The following is a 13212-nucleotide window of genomic DNA, read 5'->3' as shown; positions in this document are numbered from 1 at the left end:
CTTTTTGACATGTAGTGCAGCAACAAAGCACTCAACATACCGTCTCATCTTTGGCCAAAAGAAATGTGTAGCAAGTATGTCCTCCGTCTTCTTCACGCCAAAGTGTACCATTAATCCTCCTCCATGCACCTCCTGCAACAACAAAAGACGAACATAGCTAGCTGGAATGCATACCTTGTTAGCACGGAACACAAATCCATCATTAACGATGAACTTGTTCCATGTTCTACCTTTGTTACAGTTCTGTAATACATCTTTAAAATCAGCATCATGCACATATTGATCTTTGATGGTCTCCAAACCAAATATTTTGAAGTCAAGTTGTGAAAGCATAGTATAGCGATGAGACAATGCATCAACAATAATATTTTCTTTACCCTTCTTGTGTTTAATGACATAAGGGAAAGTCTCAATGAATTTAACCCATTTAGCATGTCTACGATTCAGTTTAGCTTGACTTTTAATCTCTACTATTAAAGAAGGATCGAACGTCGTGATGGTTCGACCTCCACCTCCCCGCACGGACAAATATCGATCGAAGGGAAAACCAATCGCTAGAAAATATGGAAGGAGCCAACTCAATGCACGCAACGCACGATGGAGAAAAAAATCGGGAGTCTAACTGCCCGCACGATCGGCCAGGGGATGCCACACACCCAAACAACGAGCGACTTTTTGAGATATCCTGCGTCGCGTCGCCGAGAAAGACGGTGTGCCTCGAGCTGCCCCGTTCCTCGGCCGCAAGGACGGCTGCAGGTCCCCGTCCCCTCCTCCAACTAGAAGCCGGTGCTGTTGTAGAGGTGGATCTGTCCTACAGCTCGCATTCAGTCCTCGCCTACGTGCTCTCCCGCCTCTTCTTGATCAAGATGGATTCCAGATGCTCTCCTTACTGCGCGACCGCGAGCGGCGGCGGCCGCCGCCATGGCCGTCTCGGCGCTGGCCTCGTGCCATTTTGTGGAGCCATGTCGCGCCTTCGCTGCGAGAAGCAGCTGCCTGCGACCGTGCCCCTGCCCTCTTTCTCCCCAGCGTGCTCCTATTTACTCCTATCCCCTGTCAGCCGCAAGAGTGATGCCCATCGACAACCAAGCCGCCAGATCATCTACGAGTTCTCGTAGGTGAGTTTCCCTCTCTCCATTGATACCCGTTCATTGTTCTGATGGCATATCATTTGATTTGATTCACGCGCCTGCAAAAAAATTTATGAACTCTAGCATGGGGAATGAACTTGGGTGATGGATTTACCTTCACGGGATGCAATTTTATGATCCATTCTTAACTCTAATGGCACTATGGCAGTGAAGGTTGATCTTAGGCTCTTTATGGTGGATAGCTTGATGTTCTTGAAGCGCCCAAGTCTGGTTGTGACATGTGAGTACTTTTTGCCTATGTTCTTGCTTGATGAATTGAATGGATAATTTTGTCTCCTCAGTCCTCACTATTGTTTCAGACAATGGTTTTAAATTAATCAGCTTGCCTCTGTAAGGTAGTTGATATTTATGCAGCTTCAAGCTTTGTTTCTTGTGCTCGACCATAGTAGTGTCTGTGCAGCTTCAAGGTTTATTTTCTTGTGCTTGATGGTAGCAGGGATCTCTAGATACTGCCACACCCTGATGTGGTCATCCTTGTCCTTTCAGGTGCCTCCGCTTGGCAACGCTAAAGTTGCCATGTGGTGTATTGGAAGACTGAGATGCCGGATGCCAGAGCCCATCGATTACAGTAGTTCGGTGCCCATCATCAACATCGTGGACTCAGGTGTCTGCTATACCTTAACCCCCCCCCCCCCTGCAACTCCTCTTCGGCATAACCCCGAGCACATCAACACTGCACTGCTGCTCCTATCTTGCTAACAATGTAGACAGAGAAGGTGCAGTCCGGGGTAGCTAGCTAATTGAAATGGGGATAATCGAGGCTAATAGTGAGATGCTGCAGCCCCTGCTGTCTCCCTCACAATCAGGAAGGCGAGGTGAGTGCTACCTTTCTCCTGTGAACACAACACATGTGTAACATTTTTCCTATAACACTAATTTCCTATTTGAATGTACTTCCTCTTTAAACTAATATAAGACTATTCTTGAAACTTCCGACGACCATGTTCCACTGAGAATAACTTTCACATTGCCTCCACTTGTTTGACGATTTTTCCTATTTATATTCTCAAGCAAAAAATATTGTGTGCATGCACCATGCAGTGGCTCTGGTTTCCTACAAAAGGTATTTAGTTGATTGCTTTCTTGAATCTGATATCTGACTAGAGCATGCCATTCAATCATGTTACTGTTCTTAGGTTAAATTTGGTGGACAGACAGCACAGATATATTTATCCACAGTTAGCATACTTTGTTTGGAGTCTTATGGTGGTGGCGAACAACATCGGCGGGCGAGGGGAGAGGGCTAAAGTTTGCCGGCCAGGATGAGGCAGACATCTTGGCGCTCACGTGGAAGGAAGATGACACAGGTTGGTCCGGCGAACAATGGCCTGGTGAGCCTCTTGTTATGTGCAAATAAAGTTTATCATTCACATTTCTCCTTCTGTGTCTTGTTCACAAGGTCTGATCCCTCTATTTGTACTGCTTGATTCGTTTTTCGTTCGCTCAGTGAAATGGTGATATAAGCTGACTACAGTTAATTGTTATTTTTATCGCAGAATTATTTGTTATTGATCTCTAGGCTCTAGCAGATCTCTGAAATGGAGAAAATAATACTGCTTCATCTTCTTGTGTTCTGCATGCCTTATTGATTCCTCCCTCGTCGGTTGCTGGCCATGTGCTTGCTTGCCAGTCACGGCTGTCGGATGCGACACAAACGGCTTCTTCCTTTAGGAGACGAGGACAACAAATCTGAAATTCCAACAGCATTGCTCCCGCTGAGCAAACCAGGTATCATTTGTACATGTACACTTAGCTCCATCCTTGTCATCATAGATGCTTGCCTGTATCCAACTCCAATTGCTACCATATATTCTGAACTCTGTTGATATGTTCTTCTAATGTGCTCACTGGATGTATAGATCAGAAAAGTGCATGTGTTTGGGTCCAACGAAAAGAGGTAAGGCATAAAATACATTCTCCTTAGCACAACTATGGAACATGGTGAAGAAAGGTGTTATTTTTAACATAAGGTTTTCTTTTATTAGCAAGTAAATTAGCTTCACACCAAGGATGGTAGTGTTTGCTGGGCTGTCTTAATCGAACATGGAGGATGCTGGAGCGTTTTCTAGGTTGTGATTTTTTATGGCCGATTGAATGAGGGCTATTTACCATCATATATCGTTTATCCTTCTAACAATAATCTTTGTGTGATGGACTATGTTATCCATGTTCAATTACTTGATATCTAATAACATTGGACTTGTAAGGAAGTACTCCTCTAAAGATGTAATATACTTTTGTGGACTGGCTTTGTAATTAGGTTGATTTATATACCATCACTTTCCCAGCACCTGCAGTGATCTGGTTGCTATATACATGTATCCAGACTTCCCGTGGGGTAGGGCATGAATTACAATATAGTGAGATGTTTCTCAACAAAAGAATCGCGGTAGCCTTTCCTGCAGCAGATAAGGTGGTCAGACTTCCAGAGAGCAAGCATGAAAGAACATATGGGATTGGCTGACTTAATCCTCTATTTAGTTATTTATGTAAACATGACCTTCACTATTCAGATTAATAAAAGTCTACAATTAACCTATGTTGCGTATTTTGTTAACTATTTTTACTCCAATGTGAGACAAGATCAACGAAAACCTTTCCAAGATTTCAAAGAATCGACTCCTATATGAGACAAGATCATGGTCTAGAAGGATGTGGATTCAGTGAGTTAACTGCAACTGACTTTGGATGTAATGATGCACTCAAAGTCAGTGACACTGAATCCTAGTCCAATCCAGAATCAAGGTTAGCATGGAAAATTTTGTTTTTGCCACTCTAGATTTTGCCAATTTTCTTTATGCCACTCTAGATTTTGACATTTCGCTTTTGCCACTCTTAGTTTTTGACAACTATCATAATTGCCATTCCCGTGGCAAAAACAAAATTTTTAGAGTGGCAATTGTGATAATTGTCAAAAGCTAAGAGTGGAAAAAATGAAATAAAATTATTTTTCTTTTGCGACAGAATGGCAATTGTGATAATTGTCAAAAACTAAGAGTGGCAAAAGTGAAATGTCAAAATCTAGAGTGGCATAAGAAAAATTGGCAAAATCTAGAGTGGCAAAAACAAAATTTTCCCTTTTTCTAGAGCTATGATCTGGTGATTCTTACGTTTTTTCTTTTTTGTAATGTAAGGCGTATGACAGCTACTAGACCGAGCCCAAACATAGGAGACTGCGAGGTCTTTCACTGGCTGATATATATGAAAGCATAACTAAGCCACCACCGGGATGCAATCACTCTGGTGACCATATGGTCTCTGCATAGGACTACACGGATATAATTTGTCTAATTGACATGTCTAAGTTTTGATCGATGTCTGTATGCTTTTAGAATTATAGCGATCTTTAGTTATAATGATGTCTTAGTTAATGTCTCTATGTCAAAGTCTATTATTCCGTGGCAACGCACGGGCATTCGACTAGTATGTTTCAAAGATTCATGATCAGAATGTATAACAAATTCTTTGGGCCATAAATAATGTTGCCATGTTTCTAAAGTCCGAACAAGAGCATATAATTCTTTATTATAAGTAGAATAATTCAGACTAGGCCCACTCAATTTTTTAGAAAAGTATGCAACAGGTTTGCCATCTTGTAATAACACACCTCCTAATCCAATTCCACTAGCATCACATTCAAGCTCAAATGTCTTATTAAAATCAGGAAGTTGGAGTAAAGGAGCATGTGTCAACTTATCTTTCAACACCGTGAAGGCTTCTTCCTATGAGGTACCCCAAACAAAAGGCACATCCTTTTTTGTAAGCTCATTGAGAGGTGCAGCAATGGTGCTAAAATCTATCACAAAACGCCTATAGAATCCAGCGAGGCCAAGAAAACTTCGCACTTGTGTGACCGTTTTGGGCTGCGGCCAACTCTCAATAGCTTTAATCTTGGCTTTATGAACTTCAATTCCCTGTGGAGTAACAACATAGCCAAGAAAAGACACTCTGTCGGTGCAAAAGGTGCACTTCCCAAGGTTACCAAATAAATGTGCATCACATAGAGCAATAAAAACAACACGTAAATGTTCTAAATGTTCCTTCAAAGATCTGGTAGAAATCAATATGTCATCAAAGTAAACTACCACAAATTGTCCAATGAAAGCACGTAAAACTTCGTTCATTAATCTCATGAAAGTACTAGGTGCATTAGTTAACCCAAAAGGCATGACTAACCACTCATATAATCCAAACTTAGTTTTAAATGTTTGTAAGGGCATATTTATCCCTAAGTGTTTTGGTGATTGATGACAATACTCGTGCAGACTAATCGTGTGCCTTGAGTCCCACAGATACTTCTTCATTAGGCACAAGATGATTCGGTGCCCCTCGAAGACTAGTGAAGCCGTCGTTGTTCTACGTTTCTCTTTGGTGGAGTTGAGTCGTAGGAGAGCCGTACTATTAAGAGGGGGTCCGCGTCGGAAAGGTAGGGTGGAATCACACGTACACTTGCCCCTCCTTTCCTTGCACTTTGGAGCTACCCATCGGTATCATTGTTGTGCGAAAAACTGACGACTACTGCTGTACTTGCGGTAGTACCGCAAGTACACGCGGTAGTACCGCGACAGGTCACGGTAGTACCGCCCCTCTGGCGCGGTAGTACCGCGGTACCTTGGCCTAGTGCCGCTCCAGTGCGGTAGTAGGGGCGGATGTAATTTTTTACATCCGCGCCCCTCACGGTAGTACCGCTCCTCTGGTGCGGTAGTACCGCCGCACTCTGGCCTAGTGCCGCTCCGGTGCGGTAGTAGGGGCGGATGTAATTTTTTACATCCGCGCCACCCACGGTAGTACCGCTCGTCCTGCGCGGTAGTACCGCGGGCGCTCACGGTAGTACCGCTCCTTTGGAGTTGTAGTACCGTGGCCCTTCTGCCTAGTACCGTTGCGTCGCGGTAGTAGGCGCGGATGAAATTTTTTACATCCGTGCCTACCACGGTAGTACCGCGCCTTACAGGCGGTAGTACCGCGTCGGGTTTTTGCACCACCCTAGTTTCTGCGGAAGTTGACACGGATGAAATTTATTTCGTCCGCGCCCTTCCCAGGCCGTGACCCTCCTGCCTTGCGGTAGTACCGCAAGGGGAGCGGTAGTACCGCTCCAGCGGTAGTACTGTTTCTAGCTCAGGCTTGTTCCGGCCTGTGCAGCTGCCACGGTAGTACCGTGATCACCCACGGTAGTACCGCGCGTCGTCGCGGTAGTACCGCTCCCTTAGAGCGGTAGTACCGTGAGTCGCGGGCAGAACTAGTGGATAACGGTTGGATCTTTTCCCCGACTATATAAGGGATGTCTTCTACCTCTAGTTGACTACCTCTTCCACCTCTAAGCTCCATTGTTGCTCCAAGCTCCATTTTCGCTCGATCTCTCTCCCTAGCCAATCAAACTTGTTGATTTGCTCGGGATTGGATGACAAGGGCCCGATCTACACTTCCACCAAAGGATATTTGATTCTCCCACTTATCCCTTGCGGATCTTGTTACTCTTGGGTGTTGAGCACCCTAGACGGTTGAGGTCACCTCGAAGCCATACTCCATTGTGGTGAAGCTTCGTGGTGTTGTTGTTGTTGGGAGCCTCCGATTGTTGTGGAGATTGCCCCAACCTTGCTTGTAAAGGTTCGGTCGCCGCCTTCAACGGCACCAATAGTGGAATCACGGCATCTCGCATCGTGTGAGGGCGTGAGGAGAATACGGTGGCCCTAGTGGCTTCTTGGGGAGCATTGTGCCTCCACACCGCTCTAACGGAGACGTACTTCCCCTTAAAAGGAAGGAACTCCGGTAACACATCCTCGTCTTCACCGTCTCCACTCTTGGTTATTTCGTGCCTTTACTTTTGCAAGCTTACTTATTGTTACATCTCTTGCTTGCTTGTGTGCTAGTTGTTATTGCATCATATAGGTTGCTCACTTAGTTGCATATCTAGACAACCTATTTGTTGTGAAGTTTAATTTGGTAAAGAAAAGCTTAAAAATTGTTAGTTGCCTATTCACCCCCCCCCTCTAGTCAACCATATCGTTCCTTTCAATTGGTATCAGAGCCTCGTCTCTTTATTAAGGACTTCACCGTCCGAAGAGTATGGTTGACACCCACGATGGTGTGGAGGAACACTCCGGTGTGAATCCTATCTCATCTTCGGCCGAAGGGGGAACCTCGGTCTCTCGTGAGGAGTTCAATGTGGCTTTGGACACATTGAAAACCTCCATGACGGCCGAGGTTAAAAGCATGTTTAATGATTTCTTAGAGGGACTTAAACTATCTACCGCACCTATGAAAGTGGGTGATCCCACTAACAAGGTGACGGATGCTTTCTCCGATAAGGGGGAAGCTAACAATGAAAAGAGTCCTTCTACTAGTGGTAGAAATGGCACCGGCATCTTTGCCCATGTGGAACCCCCGGTCTATGGAGGGCCTATCCCCTCCACTCATTTGAATCATGCCGGTCCACCTCCTAAGTATGAAAAAGGTGTAGATTTTGATAATTGGGTCTATCGCTTTAAGCGTCATTTGAAACATGTGAACACTAACCTTTGGAGAGTCATTGAAGAAGGTTTTTATCCTCATGACCCAAGCAACTTCACCCCTCGAGAAGCCGTGGACAATCAATTCAATGAGAGTGCTCTCTTCATTATTCAAGATGCAATTCTTCCCGAAGATCTCCCTCACCTTCGACCCCATGTCGTTGCTAAAGAAGCATGGAAATGTGTTGAGGGCCTCTATCGTGGAAGTGCTAGCATTCAACGGTCCAACTATGAAGTGGTGCAAGATGAAGCCGACGAGTTTGCAATGAAAGAAGATGAAGAACCTCGTGAGCTCTTTCGAAGAGTAACCAAACTCGCGGTGGCACTTCGAGATCATGGAATCAAGGACACGGATGACAATTGGATCAAGCGAAAGTTCCTCAAGGCCATGATGCCCTACAACAAAGCCATGTCCTCCGTCATTCGTCAACGACCGGACTTCCACACCATGACCTCAAGTGAAGTGTTGGATGAGTTCGTTGCAATGAGCATCTTGGACAAGACCGCCGAAAATGCGGTGCTCCGTTCTCAAAGAGCTAAGAAGCCTAACCTTGCCTTGAAGGCCAAGGTCATTGTCGAAGAAGAGGAAGAAGTGGAAGATGAGGAAAGCAACCCCGAAGACACCAAGTTCGACTACCATGAGCACATGGCCCTTGCTTCAAGACAATTTTGGAGCAAGAAGAGCTCAAGACCCAACTTCAACAAGAATAACTCAAGTGGCGTCAAGGGCAAGCAACGAGTTAGAACTTGCTTCAACTGTGGCAATGTGAGCCATTTCGTTGCGGATTGTCCTTACGAGAAGAGGGAAGACAATGGTGGCAAGTTCATTCGGAAAGACAAAGTCAAGTCCGTCCCCAACAAGAACAACTTCGCCAAGAAGACTCCCACTCGTGGGTTGTTGGTTCAAGAAGAATACCAAGAGGATGATGATGATGATGAGAATGAAGAAGCAACGGCCATGGCATCCATTGCCATTGCTACTCCTCGGGTGTCTCTCTTCGAATCACCCAACGAAAACATCACCGCTAGATGCCTCATGGCGAAGGCTTCAAACAAGGTAACCCCCAACATCACAACCACCATCATTTCTAATCCCTCCATGGAGGATTGCATTGATGGACATGTTGAGTCTAATGAGGAAGTGAATGAATTAGAGTCCTTCATGAGTAAGCTAAAGGGAAAGTCCAAGAAGCACTTTGTTGCTCTCTTGGAACAACTTGGTGAGGCCAATGACATGATCGAGGCTCACGAAGAAACCATCTCCAAGATGGAAGGTCATAGTCGTGACTATGCCGATGAGATATCGGATCTCTCAAATGCTCTTGAGGAAGAGCGTGTGCATCATTTGACTCTTGAGGAGTCACACAATGATGCCCATGCTAAGTTAAAGAAAGATCTTGATCATGCTCTTGTCATGTCTCGTGTGCTAACCTCCGAGAAGGCTAAACTTGGGGTTGATCATGCTAGACTCAAAGAGGAGTTTGAGATACTTGACAAGGCTCACAAGGCCTTAAAGGGTACTCATGCTACCCTCAAAGAGTCTCACGCTCAAATCCAAGTTAAGCTAATCAAGGAAAAAGCCACCTTTCCTCATATGGTATTAATTGATAATGCATGTGCTACTAACCCTTGTTGTGAGCATGTGCATCTTATGGAGGAAAATGCTAAGTTGAAGGATCAACTTGAGAAGGGCCTTGTGACTTGCATTCAAGGTGAGAAAAACCTCAACGACCTTTTGAGCAATCAAAAGAAAGTTGTGGGCAAAGAAGGAATTGGGTTTGCACCCAAGTCCAAGAGCCAGAAGAAGAAGATCAACAAGGCCAACCGTCCTCCTCCCCTCAAACAAACTTTTGTGAAAGAGGGAGATGGAGCTTCCAAGAAGAAGAAGGAGAAAGTGAAGGAAGTTGATGTTCAAAAGGGCAAGAACGTTTCCTCAAACAAAGCCGGCGACTTTAACCCTTCATATGTGTTGTGCCGTGCTAGTGATGGACATGTTTATGCTAAATTTGTTGGTTCTCCTTATGAGTACATTGAATGGTCTATTTGGGTTCCCAAGACCCTTGTTACTAACATCAAAGGACCCATTACTAAATGGGTACCTAAAACCAAGCATTGATCTCGTGTAGGTGTTTGCTTCCGGTGGGGGATCATGGTTGCTCGATAGTGGAGCAACAAATCATATGACCGGGAGCAAGGACTTGGTGGTGGATGTGCAAGAGACTCCATCTATGCCCACCAATGTCGAGTGGGGTGATGCATCACATTCTAAGGTATTGGGCCTCGGCAAGGTTGTCATTTCTCATGATCTAACGATCGAGAAAGTCATGCTTGTTGAGTCCCTTGCATTCAATTTACTTTCCGTTCGTCAACTTGCACTCATGGGTTTTGCCACATTCTTTGATATTGATACCGTGGCCCTCTTGTGGAGCAAGACTCTTAAAGTAGCCTTTGTTGGGCATGTCGAGAACGGTCTCTATGTGGTTAACTTTTCGGAGCAACCCACTAAGACCGCGACATGCCTAATGGCTAAAGTTGACGTGGGATGGCTTTGGCATCGCCATTTGGCCCACGTCAATATGAGATCTTTGCAAAGTCTCCTCAAGGGGGACCATGTTCGTGGACTAACAAATGTGAGTTTTGCCAAAGATCGTGCGTGCAGTGCTTGTATCGAAGGAAAGCTTCATGAAAAGGCACACCCTCCCTCAACCATCATCTACTCAAAGAGACCCTTGGAGCTCCTTCACATGGATCTCTTTGGGCCTCCATCTTTTGATAGTCTTGGAGGAAGAAAGTATTGCTTGGTGATTGTGGATGATTACTCAAGATATACTTGGGTATACTTCTTCAAGAGGAAGAGTGAGACCCAACAAACCGTCATCAACTTTGCAAATGAAGCTCAACGTCAACATGATGCAAAGATCTTGACAATAAGAAGCGACAACGGCACCGAGTTCAAGAACTACACCTTGGATGAGTTTCTTAGTGACGAGGGGATCAAGCATCAATATGCGGCACCTTATACCCCTCAACAAAATGGTGTTGCGGAGAGGAAGAACCGGACGTTGATGGATGCGGCAAGGACCATGATGGCAGAGTTCAAGTCTCCATACAACTTTTGGGCCGAAGCCATCAACACAGCATGTCATGCATCCAATCGGCTCTATCTTCGCAAAGGCTTGAACAAGACTCCTTATGAGATCCTCACCGGCAACAAGCCCAACCTCAAGTACTTCCGGGTGTTCGGTTGTAAGTGTTTCATTCTCAAGAAAGGTGTTCGGTTGTCTAAATTTGAAGCTAGAGCTCATGAGGGCATATTTGTTGGTTATGCTACAAACTCTCATGCTTACCGTGTCCTCAACAAGTCCACCGGACTCATTGAGGAGACGTGTAACGTGGAGTTTGACGAAAATAACGGCTCCCAAGTGGAGCAAAGTGGTACTTGTGATATAGGTGATGAAATTCCTCCCCAAGCCATAAGAAGAATGGGTATTGGTCACATCCTACCCATTGAGGAACCCCTTGTGGCCGAAGGAGAAGGACAATGCTCTACTCAGGTAGAGCCATCACCTCATCAAGACCCACACGCTTCCGAAGAACAACGTGAAGGCCCTCAACCTCGTGAACAAGACCAAGGGCAAGATCTACCTCAAGACGGTGATGAACCACTAAATGATGCCCAAGGTCAAGTTCTCCCCCTCGAGCTAGTTCAAGATCAAGATCAACCTCAAGATCAAGAACAAACTCAAGACGGCGCTCAAGATCATCAAGTCAACCCTCCTCCTTCCACACGCGAGGAGGAATTAGAGCGTCGTGCCGCGAAGATTGCTTCCAAGCTCACAAACCAAGGCCATCTCATGGAAAATGTGGTTGGAAGCCTTCGTAAAGGGGTAAGCACTCGTAGACAATTGGCAAACTATTGTGAACATCACGCGTTTGTCTCTTGTGTTGAACCCCAAAAGGTCTATGAGGCGCTCGAAGACCCGGATTGGCTCAATGCCATGCATGAAGAACTCAACAACTTCGAGTACAACAAGGTGTGGAGATTGGTGCCAAGACCATCCGGGAACCACAATGTCATTGGGACCAAGTGGATCTTCAAGAACAAGCAAGATGCCCATGGGAACATCATTCGCAACAAGGCAAGATTGGTAGCACAAGGCTACTCCCAAGTCGAGGGTATCGACTACGGTGAAACCTTCGCTCCTGTTGCTCGTCTTGAATCCATTCGTCTGTTGATTGCTTATGCTTCCCATCACAACTTTAAGTTGCAACAAATGGATGTGAAAAGTGCTTTTCTTAATGGTCCCATTAATGAATTGGTCTATGTCAAGCAACCCCCCGGGTTCGAGGATCCCTACTTTCCGGATCACGTGTATCAACTCGATAAGGCACTCTATGGCCTTAAACAAGCCCCACGTGCGTGGTATGATCACCTTACCGAGTTGCTACAAGATCGTGGTTTTGAAGTAGGGCTAATCGACCCCACTCTTTTTACTAAGAAGGTCAACGGGGAGTTGTTTGTATGCCAACTATATGTTGATGATATTATCTTTGGTTCCCCTAACAAAGCTTTCAATGAAGAATTTGCCGCTCTCATGACCTCCAAGTTTAAGATGTCTTCGATGGGAGAGTTGAAGTTCTTCCTTGGTTTCGACATCAAGCAAAGAAGAGAAGGAACCTTCATCAACCAAGCCAAATATACTCAAGACATGCTTAAAAGATTCAAGCTAAGTGATGTCAAGCCGGCTACTACACCAATGCCTACCAAGTGCCAACTTGACATCGATCCCAATGGTAAAGCGGTGGATCAAAAGGTATATCGCTCCATGATTGGATCCTTGCTTTACCTTTGTGCATCTAGACCGGATATCATGTTGAGTGTGGGGATGTGTGCACGTTTTCAAGCCGCACCAAAGGAAAGTCACTTTGTGGCGGTCATAATCTTTCGATATTTGGCTCATACCCCAAACTTTGGCTTATGGTACCCAAGAGGAGCAAACTTCAAGCTTGAAGGTTTCACGGATTCCGATTGGGCGGGAGACAAAGTGGATAGGAAGTCCACTTCCGGAGGGTGTCAATTTCTTGGCTGCTCTTTGGTAAGTTGGTCTTCCAAGAAACAAAGTTGTGTGTCTCTCTCGTCCACCGAAGCGGAGTATGTGGCGGCCGGTAGTTGTTGTGCTCAACTCCTATGGATGAGGCAAACTTTAAAGGAGTACGGTGTCACTTGTGACAAAGTGCCTCTTTGGTGTGATAATGAAAGTGCCATCAAGATTTCCCTCAACCCGGTGCAACACTTCAAGACGAAGCACATTGAGATTCGGTATCACTTCATTCGGGATCACATTCGGCGAGGGGAGATCGAGCTCAAGTATGTCAACACTCATGATAACCTTGCAGATATTTTCACGAAGCCATTGGATGAAGCAAGATTTCGCGAGTTAAGGCATGAGCTAAATATCATTGATTTGAGCAATGTGACTTGAACCCGTGCACCCCCCACCACACTCAACTTGTTGTCTAGTTTAGATGTAGGCATGGACATAGGGGGAGTGTTGTTC

The 13212-nt window shown here is 45.3% G+C and overlaps 1 long non-coding RNA gene across 3 annotated transcripts; it reads left to right on the top strand.

The window, feature by feature from the left end:
* The first annotated feature begins 632 nt into the window (after positions 1-632).
* Positions 633-3599, top strand: LOC123160872 (uncharacterized). 3 transcript variants are annotated; one of them, XR_006480436.1, is made up of 4 exons: positions 633-1368; positions 1635-1963; positions 2285-2479; positions 2645-3598. It is a non-coding gene; the product is annotated as an uncharacterized lncRNA (long non-coding RNA). The 3 variants fall into 3 exon arrangements; XR_006480437.1 differs by having other exon boundaries at positions 1635-2479; positions 2779-3599; XR_006480435.1 differs by having other exon boundaries at positions 1635-2479; positions 2645-3599.
* The last annotated feature ends 9613 nt before the right edge of the window (positions 3600-13212 follow it).

The sequence above is a fragment of the Triticum aestivum genome, chromosome 7B (genome assembly GCF_018294505.1).
Source record: "Triticum aestivum cultivar Chinese Spring chromosome 7B, IWGSC CS RefSeq v2.1, whole genome shotgun sequence".
Taxonomy (NCBI): Eukaryota; Viridiplantae; Streptophyta; class Magnoliopsida; order Poales; family Poaceae; genus Triticum; species Triticum aestivum.
Note: the sequence above shows the minus strand (reverse complement) of the source record. Positions and strands in the feature narration are given on the sequence as shown.